The sequence below is a fragment of the Asterias amurensis genome, chromosome 15 (assembly GCF_032118995.1).
Source record: "Asterias amurensis chromosome 15, ASM3211899v1".
In the NCBI taxonomy this organism is placed as follows: Eukaryota; Metazoa; Echinodermata; class Asteroidea; order Forcipulatida; family Asteriidae; genus Asterias; species Asterias amurensis.
In genome coordinates, this window is record NC_092662.1 from 13,464,527 (window position 1) to 13,485,089 (window position 20,563).

The 20,563-nt window shown below is 38.6% G+C and overlaps 1 protein-coding gene across 7 annotated transcripts in view; it reads right to left on the reverse strand.

Annotated features, from left to right (window-relative positions):
• Positions 1 to 19,232, reverse strand: part of LOC139947955 (uncharacterized) — a 32,982-nt gene extending 13,750 nt beyond the window's left edge. For all 7 annotated transcript variants that reach the window (XR_011787398.1, XR_011787397.1, XR_011787395.1 and 4 more), the window contains exon 1: positions 18,756 to 19,232. The gene's annotated coding sequence lies outside the window, so the exon portion shown is untranslated. The remainder of the gene's footprint in view (positions 1 to 18,755) is intronic.
• Positions 19,233 to 20,563: the final 1,331 nt, after the last annotated feature.

The window sequence follows — 20,563 nt, forward strand, 5'->3', positions numbered from 1 at the left end:
CCGTGTCCCTCCCTGCTGGAGAATTGCAGTGAGTTAAGGAACGTTTAAAGATAAGATAGGGCAACGGTAATCTCGGTAAAGCAGCTGGATTATTATGATGATGAAATAAAAAATCACTAGGAGACATCTCTCTATTTGAATTCAGAGATATCTTCTTGCCTGTATGCATTGCACAACTAACTTGAAAAGGTTACAGATAACATAACAAATGCGAATAAGAAGGGAACGAAGAATGTTTTCACTATTACTTGAGAGTCCTGGCAAGGAATACAAAAAATAATTTAGAATTGACAGTTTTTTCTGTCTACATTATGTTAATAAATTCATGGCAGGTTTCTTGGAGATTTGTAATTTTTTTATGGGACACTTTGACAGTATAGTTTTGACAAAATTTACCATTTTTGCAGAATGAACACGACATTTCAGATACTTCCCTGTACATTGCAATACATTTAATATTTGTGCTCAACGCTATTTTGTCGTCCTTGTTTTGTAATTATTTGATTGTTTTAATCCTATACAAGTGTAGATGATGTATACAATAAAGAAAATTGTGTGAACATTTCATTTCAACAGCATGTTTTTGAGATATCGCCGAAAATCCAGAGCGAATATGTCAACGAAAAATCCCTAGAGTTATATCTTTTTTACAAAGCCACAATAACTCAAAGTGAAACATTTCTCAAAATACTTTACTATCGAAAGCTGCTGTCATAGGCTTTTAACCAGGTTTTTATTTCCATTTATTTTAAGAGTTATTGCAAAATATTTGACTTTCCCTTTAACAGAGGAACAACTGCCTTGCCCTTGTAAGAACAAAATGTAAAATTTTGGGTATTTTCGCTCTCACTCTATTTCACCGAATAAAACCATCCATGTCCCACAGCTTTAACAGAATACATCACACCCCCAACTAGACCCGAGTGTTCTCCTAGCATCATTATTAAAGTCACTTAACATCAATACTCGGAGATTACCTTGGGGGAAAAATAGCGCTCCAACCACACTCTCCGTTGACGATATTTCATCAACTAATTCACTGGCGCAGATTATATGAAGCTAAAAGAGGATCTGGGTTTAGTCATGACATGATTGCTTTTGGTCAAGATTAGCTCACTATTGGAAATACTTTTTTAATATGACAAAAGAACAGTAGCAGCGCTAGGGGGTGTGGGGGGGGGGGGGGGCAGGGGCGAAATTGCCACTAGCCCACTAGCACAGCACAGGAATACCAGGACCTAATTTCATGTCTCTGCATATGGTAAGCAACGAATCTGCGCTTGCGGAAGCAGGGATTTTTGTGCTTGCGGCAAGCGTATTTCACAGGTTATGTGGGGAATTTTGGCTTGCGCGCTTGCATACGTCAGGCTATATAAGCAGAGAATGAGGAGAGGTTTGATAGGGCATCCCACCAACACCAAATCTTTTTTTGCCTTTAAAATGTTTCAGAGTCTTTTGCACCAGTCTTCAAAACTTAACACGTTTCTTGAACCAAATAGCCACATGTAGATTGTACTTCCCTACATTGATCCCCTTATAGCATAACAAAATGCTGCACACAATGTATCAACTAAGAACTAACTGCTCAAAAATCACAAGTTGCTACCCAAAATTGGCATTCAGTTCAGTGTGCATTCAGTTGGCATGACATGTTTTGCTGCACACCCAATTTTCAAATGTTTCAGAATCTTCTGATCGCCAGTCTTTCCCACTAAATACTAAGTCATATAATAATTTTATAATTATTTGGGGGGCTAATCATTCCCAGACAAGAGCTGAATTGGGCCCGGCTACAACGTGTTCGAGAAGCAGGCATGCAAGGGCGCCTTCAGCTGCCAGCCACATCAACCCATTATGACCACGAAGCACAGCCAAGATTGAAAGTGTTTGATTTTTTCCCGAGGGAGGAAAACCAGATGGTCTGGAAAACCCTTGTGGCACAACAGAACCAACGCACATTTAAACTCACATGGCCCTGGCCGGGAATCGAACTGGGGTGACCTTGGTGAGAGGCGAGCGCTTTACGCACAAGCCAACCGTGCCACCCAGACACCTCCCTTGTACCACATGAGCCTACAGCTAGGGATTTCCCTTGTACAACACACTGTACATGTATGTTATCAAATGTACCCAGTTGCTGCCCAAACATCATCATTATGCTATCAATATTGGCATTCAGAAATTCAGTGTGAATGTTTTCCTCGCAAAATTGCAAGCTAAGCTGAATCGTTCCCTGTACTTTATACTACTAGTAAGAGGCCACTTTAACCATGGAAGGCGTAGACCTAAATTAAACCGGATCAGAATAACCAAGTATGACCTCGAACCAGTTACATCTTACTCATAAGGTCATAAGTGTCAAGACCAATCAAAATAAGCGACGAGGAGTTTAGTCTTTAAATGCTATTTTCTTGACTGATATAGCATTTCAACAGAATTCCTCTGGAGGATTGGTACATGTATCAAACTATTATCTTTTAATATCGGGTCGTTTCTGGTGTGAACAAATTAATTGCTGTGTTCTCATGGGCCCAATTCATGTCATGCTAGCGTAGGAAAATGGTGTTTGTAAGCGCAGAATTCGGAGGTTAGGCCTGGGCCAAATTTTGTAGAGCCTGTAAGCACAAAAATTTGCTAAGCATGAAATTTCTTCCTTGATAAGAACAAGATTACCAACCAAGGTCTATGTTACTGTATAACTGAAGAAAACAACAGCTACTTCCCTCGCCAGGCAAATATTTACGGAAGTTTGAATTCAGTTGGAAGATCTATCTCAAATTTCTCGTTCCCGATAAATGTCATCCAACAGGGCCTTTAGCTCACCAATTAACGTCATGTCTTATAGTCCACCCATCTGGTTTGGTAATTACAGCTGAACTATGTATACCTTGTTTGCGTTAAGTCTAGGTTTTGATAAGGGCAAGAGCCTGCAGTTTTCTTCCAAGATTCTTGAGTAAATGTCAAGACACGATATCCGAGAACACCTTGTAATTACAGTGGGTGATAATATTCTTCAGCCTTGCACTTCCAGGGTAATAAACTGGGCGTTTTTTTAGCTCCCAGCAAGTTTTCATAACCCATATTTTTATTGGTAACTACTCACAATATTTGTTAGCTAAAAAAACTTACTTGGTAACGAGGAATGGAAGGCTGTTGATGGTATAAAACATTGTGAGAAATAGCACCCTTTGAAGTTACAAAGTTTTTGAGAAAGAGGTAATTTCTCACTCAAATATTAAAAATCTGAGCTACATACAATGTACAAGTCCTTCACTCTCGTAGATTTTTACCCAAATTCAAGCACTGATGTATTTAAGCCACTGTTATTTGGTTTTTCCCTTACACGGATCAGTATTAAAGGAACATTATAGAATTGGTTTCTACTAACAAAACAGTTGCTGGCAGTGTAAGCACTTAATGTTATCCACCATATACATAAACTGACAAACCTGTAGAAGTTTGAGATCGATCGGCCATCCGAGTCACGAGAGAATAGTGAAAAAACGCTTGCAAATTTTGCACAATTGCATCGATGCCAAAACAAAAATTAATAAAATGAAATTAGATTATTTATTTCTCATCAAATATGACATTTCAGACAGAAATATTTCAAGGGATGTTTTCTACTATCATCATCATTAAACGGTGTAAGTTTCATGTAAATCTGTGATCTTCACAATTTTTGTTTCTTACCAATTCTGTAACCTTCAAATCATCTGGAGGTGGGAATCAAACCCACGACCTTTGCATTGCTTACAAATAGCAGTTCTGTCTTACCAATAGAACACTACTAGCCCAATCGCTAGAGGCAAATTTCAAATCCTTAGCACAAGTACCGCAAGTATTTAATAGATGTCATTTTTTTCAGGGATAAAGAATTATAATCTGTTTTTTACCCTTACACTGATGCACTGTATTACTCGGTACTTTCCTGAGTTCTATTTTTAGCGATATTACACTTTTCTCGGCCTTGGAAATATATAGTAGTCATCAATAAACAAGAGCCTGGTCAATTAGGAACAAAATCTAAAATAATCCATCTAATATTCCCAGCTGCAGGAAGTCCATGAATATAAAGACAAATGAATCAAATTATGAGAAAAAAAAACCTTGCATTAACAAGCATTTCAAGCGCATCTCTCTTGACATTTACAAAGAATCAAGAATGTCACAATCCATCAAAACTCAAAACCCTGAGTGCATTATCTGTTTGTTAAATTTGATTTCTCTTTGAAGTTCCTTAATCTAAAGTAATCTAAAGGCATCTAAAAGCAGTTTTGCCTTCTTCTTCATTAGTGTTTTTGAATGTAATTTTGTGATTGTAAAATTTAGAGAGCTTGAGGTACAATATTCAATGTTTTTAACTTTTTAACGTTGGCTGAATAAAAACAACGCTAATCCTAATTCTAAGAGATGTTTAGATTACCTTTTGTATTGCCATACTTTTTCTTTAACATGTTTTTGGACCTAAAGTCTAGAATACTATAATTTGACTGCTTTGGCGCTCTATAATCTTTCTTCTTAATGTGTTTCAAACCACTTCAGGGTAGAAAATCAGTTGGGCGTTTCGTCGAAGTGATAACGCCAATCCAAACGATCTTTGGTTTAACCATTCTATACATCAGCAGGTGCCCTTCCATGCAAAGCCATTTTGCATTTCATGTTTCCACAAAAAAACGCTACTTCTTTTGAAAAAGAAATTTAACAGATTTTATTGTACTTACTAAACTTATTTATACATGTAGCATTAAAACAACAGAAATGTTCTAGAAACGAAAGGTTAATTCCATGCAGGATGAATAGGCTAATCCATAAATGAAATATACACTGTACACATTCTGAGAAATGTTACTGTCAGTAACATTTGTTTAGATTCTAATTGTCTTTAAAGACAGTGGACACTATTGGTAATTGTCAAAGACCAGTTTTCTCACTTGGTGTATCTCAACACAACCAGTGAAAATTTGAGCTCAAACGGTCATCGAAATTGCGAGATAATAAAAGTTGCGAGATAATACGTACTTTGTAGAGATAACTATTGCCTGAGAAATAGCCAATGTCCCTGGGACTTTGCCAGGGTGAACAGTTCAAGTGTGACAAGGTCAACAAGTTGTCCCACAAATTTACAAAGCATACAAACTCAGGTGCCTGTTGGATTCTGTAAACTATAGAAATATCAGGTGATAAATATAGAACAGAGGTCATGGAAATGAAAACATACGTGACCCAAATAAAACTTTTGTCAAAAAGGCATTGGTCTCTGGAAAAAAAGTAGGAATATTTTTTCGAGTACAAGTGCTGAACTACATGTACAGGTCCGGTGCTGAACTAGGTCCGATACTTCATGGAAGCAATACTTCATCAGAATTGTCAATATCAGGGCCCATTTTCATGGCTCTGCTAACCGTAAGCACAGAATCCGCGCTTACGGAAGCAGGGAATTCTGTGCTTACGGCAAGCATATTTCACGGGTTAGCGGCGAATTTTGGCTTCTGCGCGTGCGTAATTCACATTACTAGGTATTCTACGCTTAAAAGGCTAGCGCAGAAATTCGGCGCTTGCACGTAAGCGGGGAATCGTGATCGTAAGCGCAGAATTTGGCGGTAAGCAGAGCCATGAAATTGGGCCCTGATGTGTACAGTGACAGTAAAAACATTGATATGAAAGAAAAAAGGGCTTGGATGCTACCAAAAAGTAGTTTCTTACATTGGAGGGAAAATATAGCATGCAGTCCTGTATACTTTGTTTTTGAAAGGGCAAGGGCACGAAGGCATTTTCTCCTGTCCATTTTTGCTGGAGCTTCGAAGGGCACCAAGGCAATTGCCAGGGGGCATGGAGGCAATCGCCTTTGTTGCCTCAGAGAAATACATGTGTCAGGCCTAGGATGAGGGTGGGGCAAGGAGGGATCCAGGAGCGATGTGAATTTGCTCTACCAAAAACCAATAATATGTACAGATTGTAACTAAAATACACAATGGCACCGAACGACACCAGGACATCCGTGAAAGAAGCGCAGCAGATCTATGTTGGCTCTAATTGTATAAAACACAATACAAGGCTTATCAGTCATTGTGTCACAGTCTCTCATCACAAAAGAGTATCCTCTTCACACACAACACTTCCCCAGCTTAAAAACGAACGACGATCAATTTATTTGATGGTCGCTGTCTGCTCACAAGAGCTTCTGCAATTTGAGGGCGAGACGCGAGGGCAGTAGGCCTAGACTCGGTCTTCGACTGTTCAATGAACTGCCTTTCATGTAAATGTCAGATGGTCTGATTGGGTGTGTCAAGCCATTAACTATCTACTATCCTCCTACATCTCATTTTCATGTTCGTTTCAATACATTTCCATTCCAACAGAGAATCAAAATAACAATAACAAATATAGGATTCCAAGCATTGCATGGTGAGGTATCAATGTATATGTATACAAATATATTTGGTTTGCGGTAACACCATGTGTGTATCTACTTGCCAGGTAGAGTTGTTCTTAGAGAACTGTCTTGCCTTTTATAACAATAACAAAGATTACAAAGTACAGAAAGAGAAATGAGGCATAATCTGAAAAGCCATTGAAGCTTGTGGTAGACAAACAAAAACACAAAATGGACTAACATTATACACAAAACAACTTTAGTGAGAGTACATGCTGTACGATAATTAACTAAGACAGATCAGACTCTCTGTGTGAACTTACATGGCTTCAGTTTTCACAGAACACGGGAAAGTACAGAATATATACATTGTACAAGTGCTTTAACATCGGAGTGTGGGTGAAGACAAATTCTGAAAAACATTGCAGCCATCTTGATTGTTCCATATAAATTTACACAACCCAAAGTGAGGCTAGGGGGTGGAAACACGACAATGGCCTGAGCCCAATTTCATGGCTCTGCTTACCCAGGGAATCCGCGCTTACCTCAAGCGTATTTCACAGGTTACCAGGGCCAAATTTCATAGAGCTGCTAAGCACAACAATTTGCTAAGCATGAAATTTGTGCCTTCAAAAAAACAGGTTTTCCAACCAAATTTCCATGTGGTTTTCAGGATAAGCCAACAACAGCTGAATACCAGTAACAGGCAATATCCATCAAATGGAAATTTTGTTGGTAATCCTGTTTTTATCAAGGAAGAAATTTCATGCTAAGCAAATTTTAGTGCTTAGCAGCTCTATGAAAGTGGAAATTGGGCCCAATTTCATAAAACACGTTAGCAGATTTTCTATTTCATGAAGCTGCTTACCATAGGCAAGGGTAAATGCTGACAAACCCGCGGTAAGCATGCGATTGACGCAACAATGCAAATCCATGGTGAACATGCGTGCGCGCCAACAAATTTTCTGCATACTTGAGTAATCAGGGTGCAATACGTTTATGCTTCTAACATTTTTCTGCTACAGTAAGCACAACAATTTTCTTACGGGCAAACAGTTTTCTGAAATTGGGCCCAGAAAGTTGCTTGTGCTTGTGCGAACTCCACATTACACTATGTACATTATTATTATTATTATTATTTATTCGGCCAAGATAAATAATAATAATAATGTACATGTGTAATGTGGAGTTCGCGCAAGCACAAGCAAATCCCTAGACCCAATTTCATGTTTGCCCGTAACTGTTTGCCCGTAAGGACATTTTTGTGCTTACATGTAAGTGGGCATTCAGGGGTCGAAATTAAGTGTATTTCCATGGTAGTCAGCAGGGCTAGTGACCAATAATTTTTAGTAGCCCTGATTAGATTTTGGTAGCCCGAAAGACACATTATGTCTCGCGTCACGGCTCAAACTTTACAATACACCAATAACATAGTTCTTTATTGTTTGTGATGATGATTTTTGCATTATTTTTCCACTAGCCTGTCGGGCTATCAAGCTGGAAAAATGAGTAGCCCGGCTGTAAATCTGGTAGTCCCGGGCTAGCGGGCTAGTGGCAATTTCGACCCCTGGCATTCTTCGCTTACAGATGACAGAGCTAGTACAGAAATTGAGCGCTTGCTGTGTAAGCAAAGAATGGTGATCGCAAGAATGGAATCAATAATGTACAGTATGTATTAATGCTGTTTAATTCACAATGTTATCTGTGTCTGTATAGCCTACGAATCTCCGCCGTGTGAATGGATACAAAACAAATGGCAGGATCCTGCCAGTTGCTCAAGGCCGTGTATCTGGCGATATTCGCAAGCCTCGAAGTATGGCGTCACATGTAAAGACTAGTAACAAACTTAAAGGGACACGTTGCTTTTTCAAATCTCTAAATGGGCAAGCACCTGCTTACATCCTGGACATGCTCAACAACTACAAACCATCTCCCAACCTTCGTTCTGCAAACAAATATCTTCTTCATGAAATCAAGTCTAATCGCACTTGGGGGGACAGATCTTTTTCTGTTGCAGCACCACATCTCTGGAATCAACTACCTCTTCACATCAAAACATCCACTTCTATTCACTCTTTCAAAACATCTCTCAAAACACACCGCATTTCGATAGATCCGTTCTTTTGTATCTGTTTTGTTTTTGTTCTTTGTGGTTTTTGTTTTAGTTTTCTTTGTAATAGCACCCTGAACACTTTTTAGATTTGTTCTTCATAAAACCTCATTATTATTATTATTACTATTATTATTGTTATCGGTTGATATGGTCCATGAAAAGAGTTGAAAACTGTTTGTTTTGAAATTGATATGGTTAGAAAGATGTTTTAAAAGAAGTATAATGATAAATGATCCACAGAAACATGCCTCAAAATTGCAGGGTTTCCTTGTACATTGTGAACTAACATGGCATGCCACTTTGGTTTTACTCACGACGGTGTTAGTTCACGACGTACAAGGAAAACCGCTCAATTTTGAAGCATTTTTGTGTGGATCATTATATTCTACTTTTAAAACCGCTTTCCAACCATATGCATTTTGTAACAAATGATTTTTAAATGGTTTTCATAAACCAACTTGCCCGATCCAAGGCAATGTGTCACTTTAACTATAATCAGGACTGATTGAAACAGGAATATGACACAGTCAGTTATTTACATGGCAGTTATTTCTATATTGGTCCATAAGCAGCTTACTACTGGGAGGAGACTACCAGAGATAAGATCACTCAGCGAAGGGTCAAAAAAAAGAAGAGAAACAGGAGCATGTTCAAATAAAGAACAAAGAGTCAACAAAATGACCAGACAACACCCTTGTTCTGACCAGGGCAACAGGAAGCTGCAAACGAGAAACTGTGACGTGAACGATTTCCCTTGTATTGTACAGCAGAGCAAAATGCCACACAAAATGTATCAGTTGACGGTTGCTAAACTCAACATGTAGTAGTTGCTTCTCAAAAAAATAGCATTCAGTGTGCACAAATCAAGATCAGTCTACATATTTTGCTAAGCAAAATTGTTTACCGAATTCCTTCCCTGGTGCATAGAGTCATTCCTTGAAGGTTTTCCTGGAGGAATAAAGATCACTCTGTTGAAGGGTCAAGCGCATTGCGAAATTAAAAACAAGGCGTCACAAGATGATAACCAGATAAACCCTATGGCTTAATGCCTAATACTCTTGCGCAAACCAGGCCAACAGATAGCTGCAAACAGAGCCATTGTGTGTATAAATGATAAGGGTCCTTTCCAGCAAACTTTCTCAGAAGAATTCGCAATTTAAAAGGCTACTGCGGGGATGGGGAGAGGCCAAGTAAGGGGGACAATTTGAAGTAAAAGAGGAGTTCACAGAGACATTATAACCATTTAAATGGTGTATTATCATAAGTTACAACAAGAATTCTAAAAGCAAGACAAAATAGTTAGTTGCCTCCTGACATTTAAAGCCATTGGACCCTTTCGGTTCAGAAAAAAAAAAGAAATGTTCACAGATTTACAAATAACTTACAGGGTTTACAGAAGGCAATGGTTAAAGACTTCTCTTGAAATATTACTCCATGAAATGCTTTACTTTTTGAGAAAACAGCAAAACAATATAAATTCTCGTTAACAAGAATTAGGGATTTATTTTAAACACATGTCATGACACGGCGAAACGCGCGGAAACAAGGGTGGGTTTTTCCGTTATTTTCTCTCGACTCCGATGACCGATTGAGCCTAAATTTTCACAAGTTTGTTATTTGATATAGAAGTTGTGATACACAAAGTGTGGGCCTTGGACAACACTGTTTACCGAAAGGGTCCAATGGCTTTAAACCCTACTAAAGCCTAAAACTGCTCTAAAAACACACTTATCTAAGTCCATCTAGTTTGGTCAGCTTCTTTTTCATCCCACTTTTAATTGTCTTTCTTTTTGTTATCACACACTTCCTGTTCAGCGCTTAGAAACCTTGTATTAAGCGCTATATAAATGCATGTTATTATTATTATTATAATCACGAATGCCAATTGACAACACAACACACAAACAGAGCGTGTAACAAGCCCCCCCCCCCCCCCCCCCACTATCACGAATTCTGCATTATCATGTACATTGTGTATTATGTTGTAAGTTGTAAAAAACAATAAACTCCAAAAGCAAGGAAATTGGCTAGTGGCCTGACGTTTCGCCCTTTCGACCCTCAAGCCTGATACTTTACGCCATGGCCTTGGTGCCCTTTAAATGCTCTCACAGTAAAAATTTATAATTTCCTCATAGGGTGCCCTTTGCCAAAGAGAAAATGCCTTGGTGCCCTTTGCCCCTTCAAAACGAAGCATACAGGCCTGGACCCTACTTGTACTACATTATTTCTCACAGGCTAAATGACAACCCAACACAGACATAAACAGGAATCAAATAGTGTATAACAAAAGTAGTCAAGTGGAAATAGATAGATCCACCGGAAAAAAGGTTCTTGTTCTCCTTTTAGATCATTTTGCAAGAGGTGTTATTTGCATCAACCCCCGGTTGATCATTACCACAGGATTAATGTACTACTTTGTCGTCAGCTGCAAGACTCACAACAACATTTCCAGGAAAGAGACCAAGTAATGTAGTTTCAAAATGTGATGCTTGAAGTGTTTCCTCAACAAGTATTGGCGACTATCTTACCCATAAGGCCACGTAAAATAAATAACATGTTGCTCGTCCGGACTTTTTGAAAAAGTTTGTGAGGGAGGTACGTGTTATTTGTTATTTTCAAATTTGTTGTTATTTTTTTTTTCAAGATGCCCACCATGTCTAAGATGGCCGCCATATCGTATTTGAAGATGGTTTTATGGTTTTATTCTGTGTCTATTTTGATACATTGTTATTCTTTCCAAAGAGTTGTTCTTGCTTTTGCTCCAAAGTTATTCTGTGTGTGTGGCATCACGTCACTGGTGCAAAGAACTGTGGCATGCAAACGTAAAGGGCAAAACGTTTCAAAGTAACAAGTTTCTCATTACGCGTTGTGATAGCATTTTTTGTAGGCCTACATGTAAGAAAGACGATGAAATTGCTCAATAAAAATGAAGGGTACAATTGAAATAGCTATCAATAATAATATGTAAATTGATTTCAAAGATTTTTTTTCTTTTGAAATAACAAATAACAAAAAAATCGGTGCGGTCGCCAAAATCGAGGCGGGCGGGGACGAGCAACATTTTATTTATTCTACTTGGCCTAATATCTGGAAATTTCGTTGCGGGGGGGAAAGTCCCTTCCATTATGAAACAGTGTGTGGGATGGTATGAGTTACTGGACTAACTATTTCAACAGGTCATGAAATGTTTGCAGCAAAACATACATTTTTTGAAGTTGAAAAAAAAAAAATCTAATTTAATTTAAAAACTGATAAACTTGATCACAGAGTATTGTTTGTACTTGATTAAAATTGTTACTTTCTTGATTGTTTAAAGGAATTTGTAGTTGATCAACAAGAGAGACAAATAATGACGGAACAAAATAGAAAACTTGTACGTACTTGATTACCGAGTCGACAAACATGAGTGGTGCAGTGGTGTGGTGTAAGTGTTGTGTTTTAATGCTACGTACAAAGTATGGACCCAAGCAAGGTTGTAGCTACCACGGTCGGAGCCGGTCGGCTATCACCGGCCCCAGCTTTTGCCGACCGGGATCCAACAAAAAATATCAAACTCCGACCGGCATAAATTTATGTAAAACTGTTTTAAATGCCATTGAAATAAGTGAAAAATAAAGAAAACAATCATGTAAAACTCCTAATTAGATGTGTATTTTATTTCTGTAAAAACAATCAAAACAATTTTCTCTCCAAAACCGCGATCTTCTCCGTGATTGTTGCTTAAAAATAAGCCGCTTGAATGCTGCGAGTTCTTGGAGTACTAAAAAAAACACGCACAATCTCCGGCGTGCGTGTAGTATCCATGATGCACAAAACCACATGGTAATACTCACACGGTCACCCACTGGTTCATGCAGCATGCACAGCACATAACACACACAGTCCGAAGTCCATCTTAACCAAGATTCTCACGCTGTGATTGGCCATTGATGGCTGTTAATAAATCCATATTCATGATCTTCTTGGCTAGCCTTCTTCACAACACACGCTCACGAAACGGAGTAAAGAATTGGCGAACGTTGTGCATCACGCCTGCAGACTGTATGCACAATGCACAGCCTTGGAGGAATTCTAGTAACATGGACAACTTCTGCCAACAGAGGGCGTTGCGGGCCAAAGTTCATTGAATTATTTCTCAATGTGTTGTTGACCGATCGTTGATTCACGAAGATTTTGTTGCAAACGGAGATCAGAACATGTTCAAAACAAACAATTCTCAAACAACAAGTTCATTCAAATGGTTGTTGATAATTTAGGGCATAAATTAAGAGATAAAGTCGTCCAATTTTAGGGACTTCACTTTCGTGTTTTTTTTAAATATTTATTTTTAGTTTCAATTTTTTTTGTACCATACATGCAGCAGGCTAGTGAAAAAAACCTGCGGGCGATCAAGAATTTTGGTTGACTCGCCCGGCGGGCGGTTGAAAACAAAGTTATTCTGATGGGCGGACAATGTTGGTGGAGTCGTCGAAGTTGCATTACATTTTTATTTAGAATTTTATTTAGATGATTTTCCTGTCTATTAATACTTGTTGAAAAAAAAAATGAAATGACAAGAATCAATTTTTGAGTTTATTGAATGCACTTCGTTGAGAAATAAATTGTCAATGAATACAACTCAGTGAAACATGGCTTTTCTATTTTACTAATGTGCTCCTTTTTGACTGGAATAGTCTAGATTTTGCGGCAGTGATCGGACATGTGTCCCGTCATCCTGTGTTTCTGAACTTGTCTCTCCACTCTGCATTGCCTTCTGATGAATTTATGCAGCTGCAAGCTTTTCAATTGATAAATTCAACACTCAAAAATTCTGCCTAGTAGTCTACCTACCCTATTTTGAGATGGGATTTAAATCGTAAACAGAATATTAATTTTATTTATTTTACCCTAACATTTTACTTTAAAACTTAATAAGTATTTATTTTCTATGGCTCCCTGGACATGTTTTTTCCTTTGACAATGGCTATGTCAAGGCACAAATAGGCAAGAGAGAGCCTGGGGAACCCATCAAAGCTTAAACAAAACCTAAAAATCTTCAGCTTCCAAAGGTGCTGCCCCTGTTGATCCCACCGGGTTGTGAGGCGCTACGCTGCCCCTACATGTACACCCACCCTCTCGACTATGCTCTCGACAAAATTAGCGGCATCCAATTTGACCTAGCTACAACCTTGGACCCAAGAACAAAATAAGTCCACATAATGTAGGAAAACACTGTGTGGACTTACACACGTCCACACATTTACACTGTTGAAGAATAGCATTTTCGTCAAGTGTACAGTGTACAGAACAAAGGAATGTCAACAGAGTTACTGCAACACTGTGTTGCTGTGTTTTTTAAAACAAATAAGGAAGAAAGTAGCTTTTTTTATTTAAAAAAAATTGATGTTATGTACAAGTTGCATATTTTAAGATTTGTTGGATAATAGGATTGCAATAAGGTACTTATTTCCGGCATATCTTTTAAAATCTATTTGATTTGATTTGTTTTGTTTTTGGTGTTCTCTTGCATGTCTTTGTTTAAAAATGACTGTAATACAATGTACAGTAGGCCAAACCTCTGCTTTATATTAGCATTTGTTTTGATATAGAACGGAACTATCTTCCTCACACAGGATGTTCAATTTACCAGGAACTCAACACACGTACACAAAACTGCCAAATGATAATTATGTCAACTGTTTACAAATGGAATGATGATGATGGTGCAATTATAGTTTTGACTTACCTGGGATTTTCTGATTCCAAGGTTCATGATGAACACATGGGATATATCCTGAAATTGTCATGGAGTACGTGTCGTTAGGACTTAGAGTGAACAAATTACAAACCTAACTAACAGTGGATAAATAGTTCCGGGACCAACAAATGCCAGTCACAGACTTAAGTCCCGAAACTCCGTAACTCTAAAGGGAAAGGCAGTTTCTCTTTTGTGTAAGCAAAAGGCACCTGCAGGCAGGCCGTTCATGGAACAATGAAGTCAATTGCGTCCATGCCCCCTGGTCATTGCCTTGGTGCCTTTAAACACTTTACAGTAGAAATTTCCTCATAGGGTGCACTTGACCAAGGAGAAAATGCCTTGGTGCCCTTGCCCTTTCAAAAACGCATAGAGGCCTGCACCTGTATGATATGAGGGAAACTTAAATTTTCTACTTGAATATTTCAAGGGGCATCAAGGCGCTAGCCTCAACGCCTCCATACCTATCCAGCCTACTACATCTCAGGCCTGAGGACAAGACCAAACTATAGAGGCCCTGACCAAATAACCAAAACCAAGACCAAATAACGGAGACCAAGACCAAATAACCAAGACCGTTTACCCATGCCAAGACCAAATAACTGAAGTCAAGACCAAAATAACCAAGGCAAAGGCTAAACTATAACCAAGGCCTAGACCAAATTATAACCAAGGCCTAGACCAAATTATAACCAAGGCCTAGACCAAATTATAACCAAGGCCTAGACCAAATTATAACCAAGGCCTAGACCAAATTATAACCAAGGCCTAGACCAAATTATAACCAAGGCCTAGACCAAATTATAACCAAGGCCTAGACCAAATTATAACCAAGGCCTAGACCAAATTATAACCAAGGCCTAGACCAAATTATAACCAAGGCCTAGACAAAAACTACCAGAGGCCAAGACCAAGGAGTCCTCAGTTTGTCCTGGTACCCCTTGAAAAAAAAAAAGATGACCTTGCACTCTACAGACAACATTCCAGACCTGCAAACTACGTGTAGTCCAGGGCTGGAATTTTATACTGGACTGGAATCTTACGCAGGCCCGAGGTCAGTAGCTTTTTATGTTGAGCCAGTAAACTAATGACTGGACATGTCAGGCTGGTTTGTTTTTAGAACATGAAGTTCCAGGCAATGGCAAAGTGCACTCACTTTCTTGTATGCATCAAATATTTGTATTTTGTCGACAATGTACATATCTTTCAGACACCCCCCCCCCCCCCCAAATCAAAACTCACTAAAAGAACACACTTAAAGGGAAGGTACACGTTTCAGGGGTCGAAATTGCCACTAGCCCGCTAGCCCGGGACTACCAGATTTACATCCGGGCTACTGATTTTTCCAGTTTGATAGCCCGACGGGCTAGTTGAATAATAATGCAAAAATCATCATCACAAACAATAAAGAACTATGTTATTGGTGTATTGTAAAGTTTGAGCCGTGACCATGACATAACGTGGCTTTCGGGCTACCAAAATCTAATCAGGGCTACTAAAAATTATTGGTCACTAGCCCTGCTGACTACCATGGAAATACACTTAATTTCGACCCCTGCGTTTGGTAATTGTCAAAGACCAGTCTTCTCACTTGGTATCCTATGACAACCATAAAATAACAAGCCTGTGAAAATTTGGGCTCAATTGGTCATCGAATTTGCAAGAGAATGAAATGGTGAAAGAAAAAACACCCTTGTTGTACGAATTTGTGTGGTTTCAGATAAGAATAAAAGACTTTTAGCTAGAAGTCTTTAATTATTTTAGTGAGAAATAACCCCTTTCTCAAAAACTACGCTACTTCAGAAGGGGTCGTTTCCCAAAATGTTTAATACTATCAACAGCTCTCCAATGCTTGTTACCAAGTCAGTTTTTAAGTTTAAAATATTTGTTTTGAGTAGTTGCCAAACGTGTACCTTCCCTTTAAAACCACAAAGTTCACATTGTGGAGTGTTCACTGGAGTAACAAATGACTGACCCCAATACATAAAGAACCAAATCAAATATTTGGCCACCAAAACCACATTGGAAAATAATACAGACCCTCTTCCAGAACATTCCCTCTACTTATTTTGGAATAGTTCCAACTTTGCTCTTGAAGGGGGCACAACAATTAGGCCTGGGCGAATTATTCGAATATCCGGTTAATGGCGAATAGGTTTTCCTATCCGTAACCGTGAATGCCTTTTTTTTTCTTAACCGGATATCCGCATAGGACGCGAATACCTATTTACAAACCGGATAATTCTGTATTTACAACAGAGTAACCGGATATTCTTCAATATCCGAATATGCGCGGACGTCGGGCGACAACTGATATGAATGTTTTGTCTGAATTCTTATGAAACTTCTATTAAGACAGCATAAATTAAGTATTTAACTTTGCTCACCTCCGTGAAGAGTTAAAACATTTCTGACGTAATTTGTTCAAAGATTACACAAAGTTTTCCTTCACGTAGAGTCAATCACGATCAAAAGAAAAAGCAAATCGCCATCTTTAAATTAGATCCGGTCATTTTTATGAATGAACCGAGTGACACTGTCTAAAACTAATATCAATCCGCCCATAAGATCTCATTTACAAGTGAGCAGCGCCCTCTAGCGTTTTTTTTTAAATAGTGTCCTCTAGCGGCCAAAAAACTATTCGAATATCCGGTTAGTTTCGGATAGTTGGTCAGCGGTATCCGAATAACAAAATTTCACTCTTCGCCCAGCACTAACAACAATTTTTCTCTGGTCAGGTTGTTTCTATTCTATTGTGAATAAATTTAGTTTGTATCAATATAAATTGTATCAATTGGAACCTTGCAGAGGACACCACAGCAAAAGCACAGGGCACCACGGCAGTTGCTCAGAGTGTTTTGGGTTATTTTGAGGACGTGTATTTTCTTCCCCCGTCTGGAAATGATTGATTTGTCGATACCTGTTGTGAACTGGTACTGTAAATATTCAACTATTCAAACAAAACCCAGTCAGGTCAGCATTAACTAAATATCTGGGGTCAGGGTACTACACGGTGAGTCAACACATCTGCAGTTATTATCTTTTAAACAAATATTGGTTTATACTACACAGAAAAATATTATCAGGGTGTCATTGTGTGCATTCATCGGATAAGTGTTTTTGTACCAGTACTGATTAAACAGTGTTTCTGTTAACTCGGTGAGAATTGGGAAGAGTACAAAAAACTACCTAGTTATTCATTTTTATCTTTCTTAAGGGTGTGTGAAACATTGGTATAAAGATTGTAAAACATAAATTTACGCCTATGTTTTTATTAATGCAAGTTTTGTTTGCATGTGAAGTATTGGTTTAATATCGCGTAGAACAGCGTTCCGTGCAGTATCTATTTTGTTTGATTGAAAGATACGTACTTCCTCTTCACTCGGCTGTTCCGTGGTTTTTTGTTGACAAATTTAGAGGGGTCCAAATACTTGGAGGAATTTCACAAGTTATTCCCTGGCCCAGGGACCACAGTCACCATATAATTCAGTGAAAAAAAGAGGGCCTTTATTTATGTTTTTTTTTCTTCCCCTTGAAATGGCCATCCCAATCTCGAGACAAGTAAGCTATTTTTCCTGATGGTCACCAGCTGTTTTTAAAAATAGCCACTGCCACTTGGACTCAACAAATGGCATAATTTGCTTCATGGGCAAGATGCAACAGAAAATGAGAGCAAAACGCAGAACCGAATATCTTTTCTAATAGTAATAAACAAGTTTTGTCTTGTCCGCCTTACTACTTCTTCTCGTCAAATTTAATAAAGCAACAGTAGATTGTCTTGCCAGCATGGTATTAATTACTCCTATTACTTGAGTTGAGGCTCGTTCAGCTATCGTCTACATCATGGGTACGTGGAGACGGTACAGGAATGAACCTCATATTCTACTTCTCTAGAGGAGTAGTTATTTCGGAAAAGTTTCCGCAAGGCGCCACCACTGTTTCATCCGATATGAAATGATATAGTAATGTATCGAATTTACCTCAATGAGAATGAGATATCCCTTTTTGTAAAAATTTGTGAAAAAGTGGCGGCGCCATACGGAAAGTTATCCATTATTTATTCAGCGGTCTAAAATCCAAAAGAAACATCATCTTAGCCGGACTAAACTTTAAAAAGCAATCTCTTTTAGGGCCTACTAACTACTATTTTAAGTGATCAAGACTCAGGTCATTTGTCTGTGACTGTGTTACTCCGGTTACTCACTCATCATGGAGGTAGAAATAGTATACACATATTGACTGGCAAGCAGAGGTAACTAGTGTACGTCTATTCCCCCGAGGGACTTTGAGTGACCAGAATAGGGACCTATTTCCCTATGAGTTTTCCTTCGAATACTCGGACAGCATGGACAGAGTCAATGAAAGGTCAAACTACAGCGTTCTACTATTTAGACCTGTGTAGCAATCCATATGTGTTGTACATTTGTTCACGTTGCACAACAACTTAATACAAGATCAACAAAACATGTGAAATTCTTTCAGTGAAGCACCTTTTTGTGAAAACAAAACAAGAGAACTACAAATTTACAAACCTTGCTGTGGCTGTAAAACACCTCCCCTCGTGGTGAAGAAGAGCTAAATCCCAATGCTCAAATAATCTTGAGTTCAGTTGTCACACAACAGACTGCGCTACGCAGACAATTCCAGAGTAATTTTGTCCCATGTGGTAATCACAGACACCGGTAAACGCAGTTTTTTAGTGTCTGATTTTACTACTTCGGCCGGTCTACCACACGGATGTCCTGTACAGCTAGTTGTGGCCCCTCTACAGCAACCGTACGCGGTGTACAAGAATCACAAAGGTGGGATTTACAATTTCATTCACTGAAAATGTTTCCCAGTCACTTAATTATTCGCTTACTATACGACGACCGGCCGGTCTTTCTTCGTCATGTTTTCCATAATGATGTGCGATCTCCTACGTACATACAACGACTAGCTAGCTGACCTCACTTCATCAACAATCAGCATACGATAGCGCAGTATGCATGCCATGCGGTTTTACGCACAAGAGATGGCGCGCCAAAATCGACATACATAAATTTCTGATTATTTACGTAGTATAATTATTCGTGACGTAGTAAGCGTGCCGGTTGCTAAGTGTCTCCGCGTTAACCGGGTGACCTTTCGTGAACTTTTCGTCTGTTGTTGTTTAACAGTGTTTATGAATAGCGCCCTCTTTTGTTGTGATGTCTCCAGCTTAAAGGAGCAGTCTGGGTCTATATACCGATTAGACTGGGACCCTGTCATTATCCGAAAAGTTTGTGTATGAGATTAATGTTTTTTGAGTGGTTTTAGTTTTATGTTTGTTTTAGCTTCACCCTGTGGATGCATTACAGATTAAAATTACCATTTATCCACAGTTCACGTGGTGGTAATTGCGTGAAACAAGGCTGACGCTTGTTTCTTACCCATAAACTCTTGCTTTTCTGAGATGTCAAATAAAAATTAATCCCAAAAGCTTTATTCCCCGACATCATCTTGAACTCCTTTTACCCATACGGTTTGACCACTAAGAAAAAGTATTTCTCGAAGACTTTTTTAGCCTTCAAGAAAGACTCTGCTATGGTGAAGTTGAACCGTCTACCACAAAAGGCAGCGGACACTAATGGTAATTGTCAAAGACTAGCCTTCACAGTTGGTGTATCTTAACATATGCATAACATAACAAACCTGTGAAAATTTGAGCTCAGTCGGTCATCGAACTTGCGAGATAATAATGAAAGAAGAAAAAAACACTCTTGTCACATGAAGTTGTGTGCGTTTAGATAGTTGATTTCGAGACCTCAAGTTCTAAATCTGAGGTCTCGAAATCAAATTCGTGTAAAATTACTTCTTTCTCGAAAACTATGACACTTCAGAGAGAGCCGTTTCTCATAATGTTTTATACCACTAACCTCTCCCCATTACTCGTCACCAAGAAAGGTTTTATGGCAATAATTATTTTGAGTAATTACCAATGGTGTCCACTGCCTTTAAAGCCATTGGACCCTTTCGGTACAGAAAAAAAAAAAAAAGTTCACAGATTTACAAATAATTTACAGGGTTTACAGAAGGTAATGGTGAAAGACTTCTCTTGAAATATTAGTCCATGAAATGCTTTACTTTTTGAGAAAACGGTAAAACAATATAAATTCTCGTTAACGAGAATTACGGATTTGTTATAAACACATGTCATGACATGGCGAAACGCGCGAAAACAGGAGTGGGTTTTCCCGTTATTTTCTCCCGACTCCGATGTCCGATTGAGCCTAAATTTCCACAGGATTGTTATTTTATATATAAGTTGTGATACACGAAGTGTGGGACTTGGACAATACTGTTTACCGAAAGTGTATAA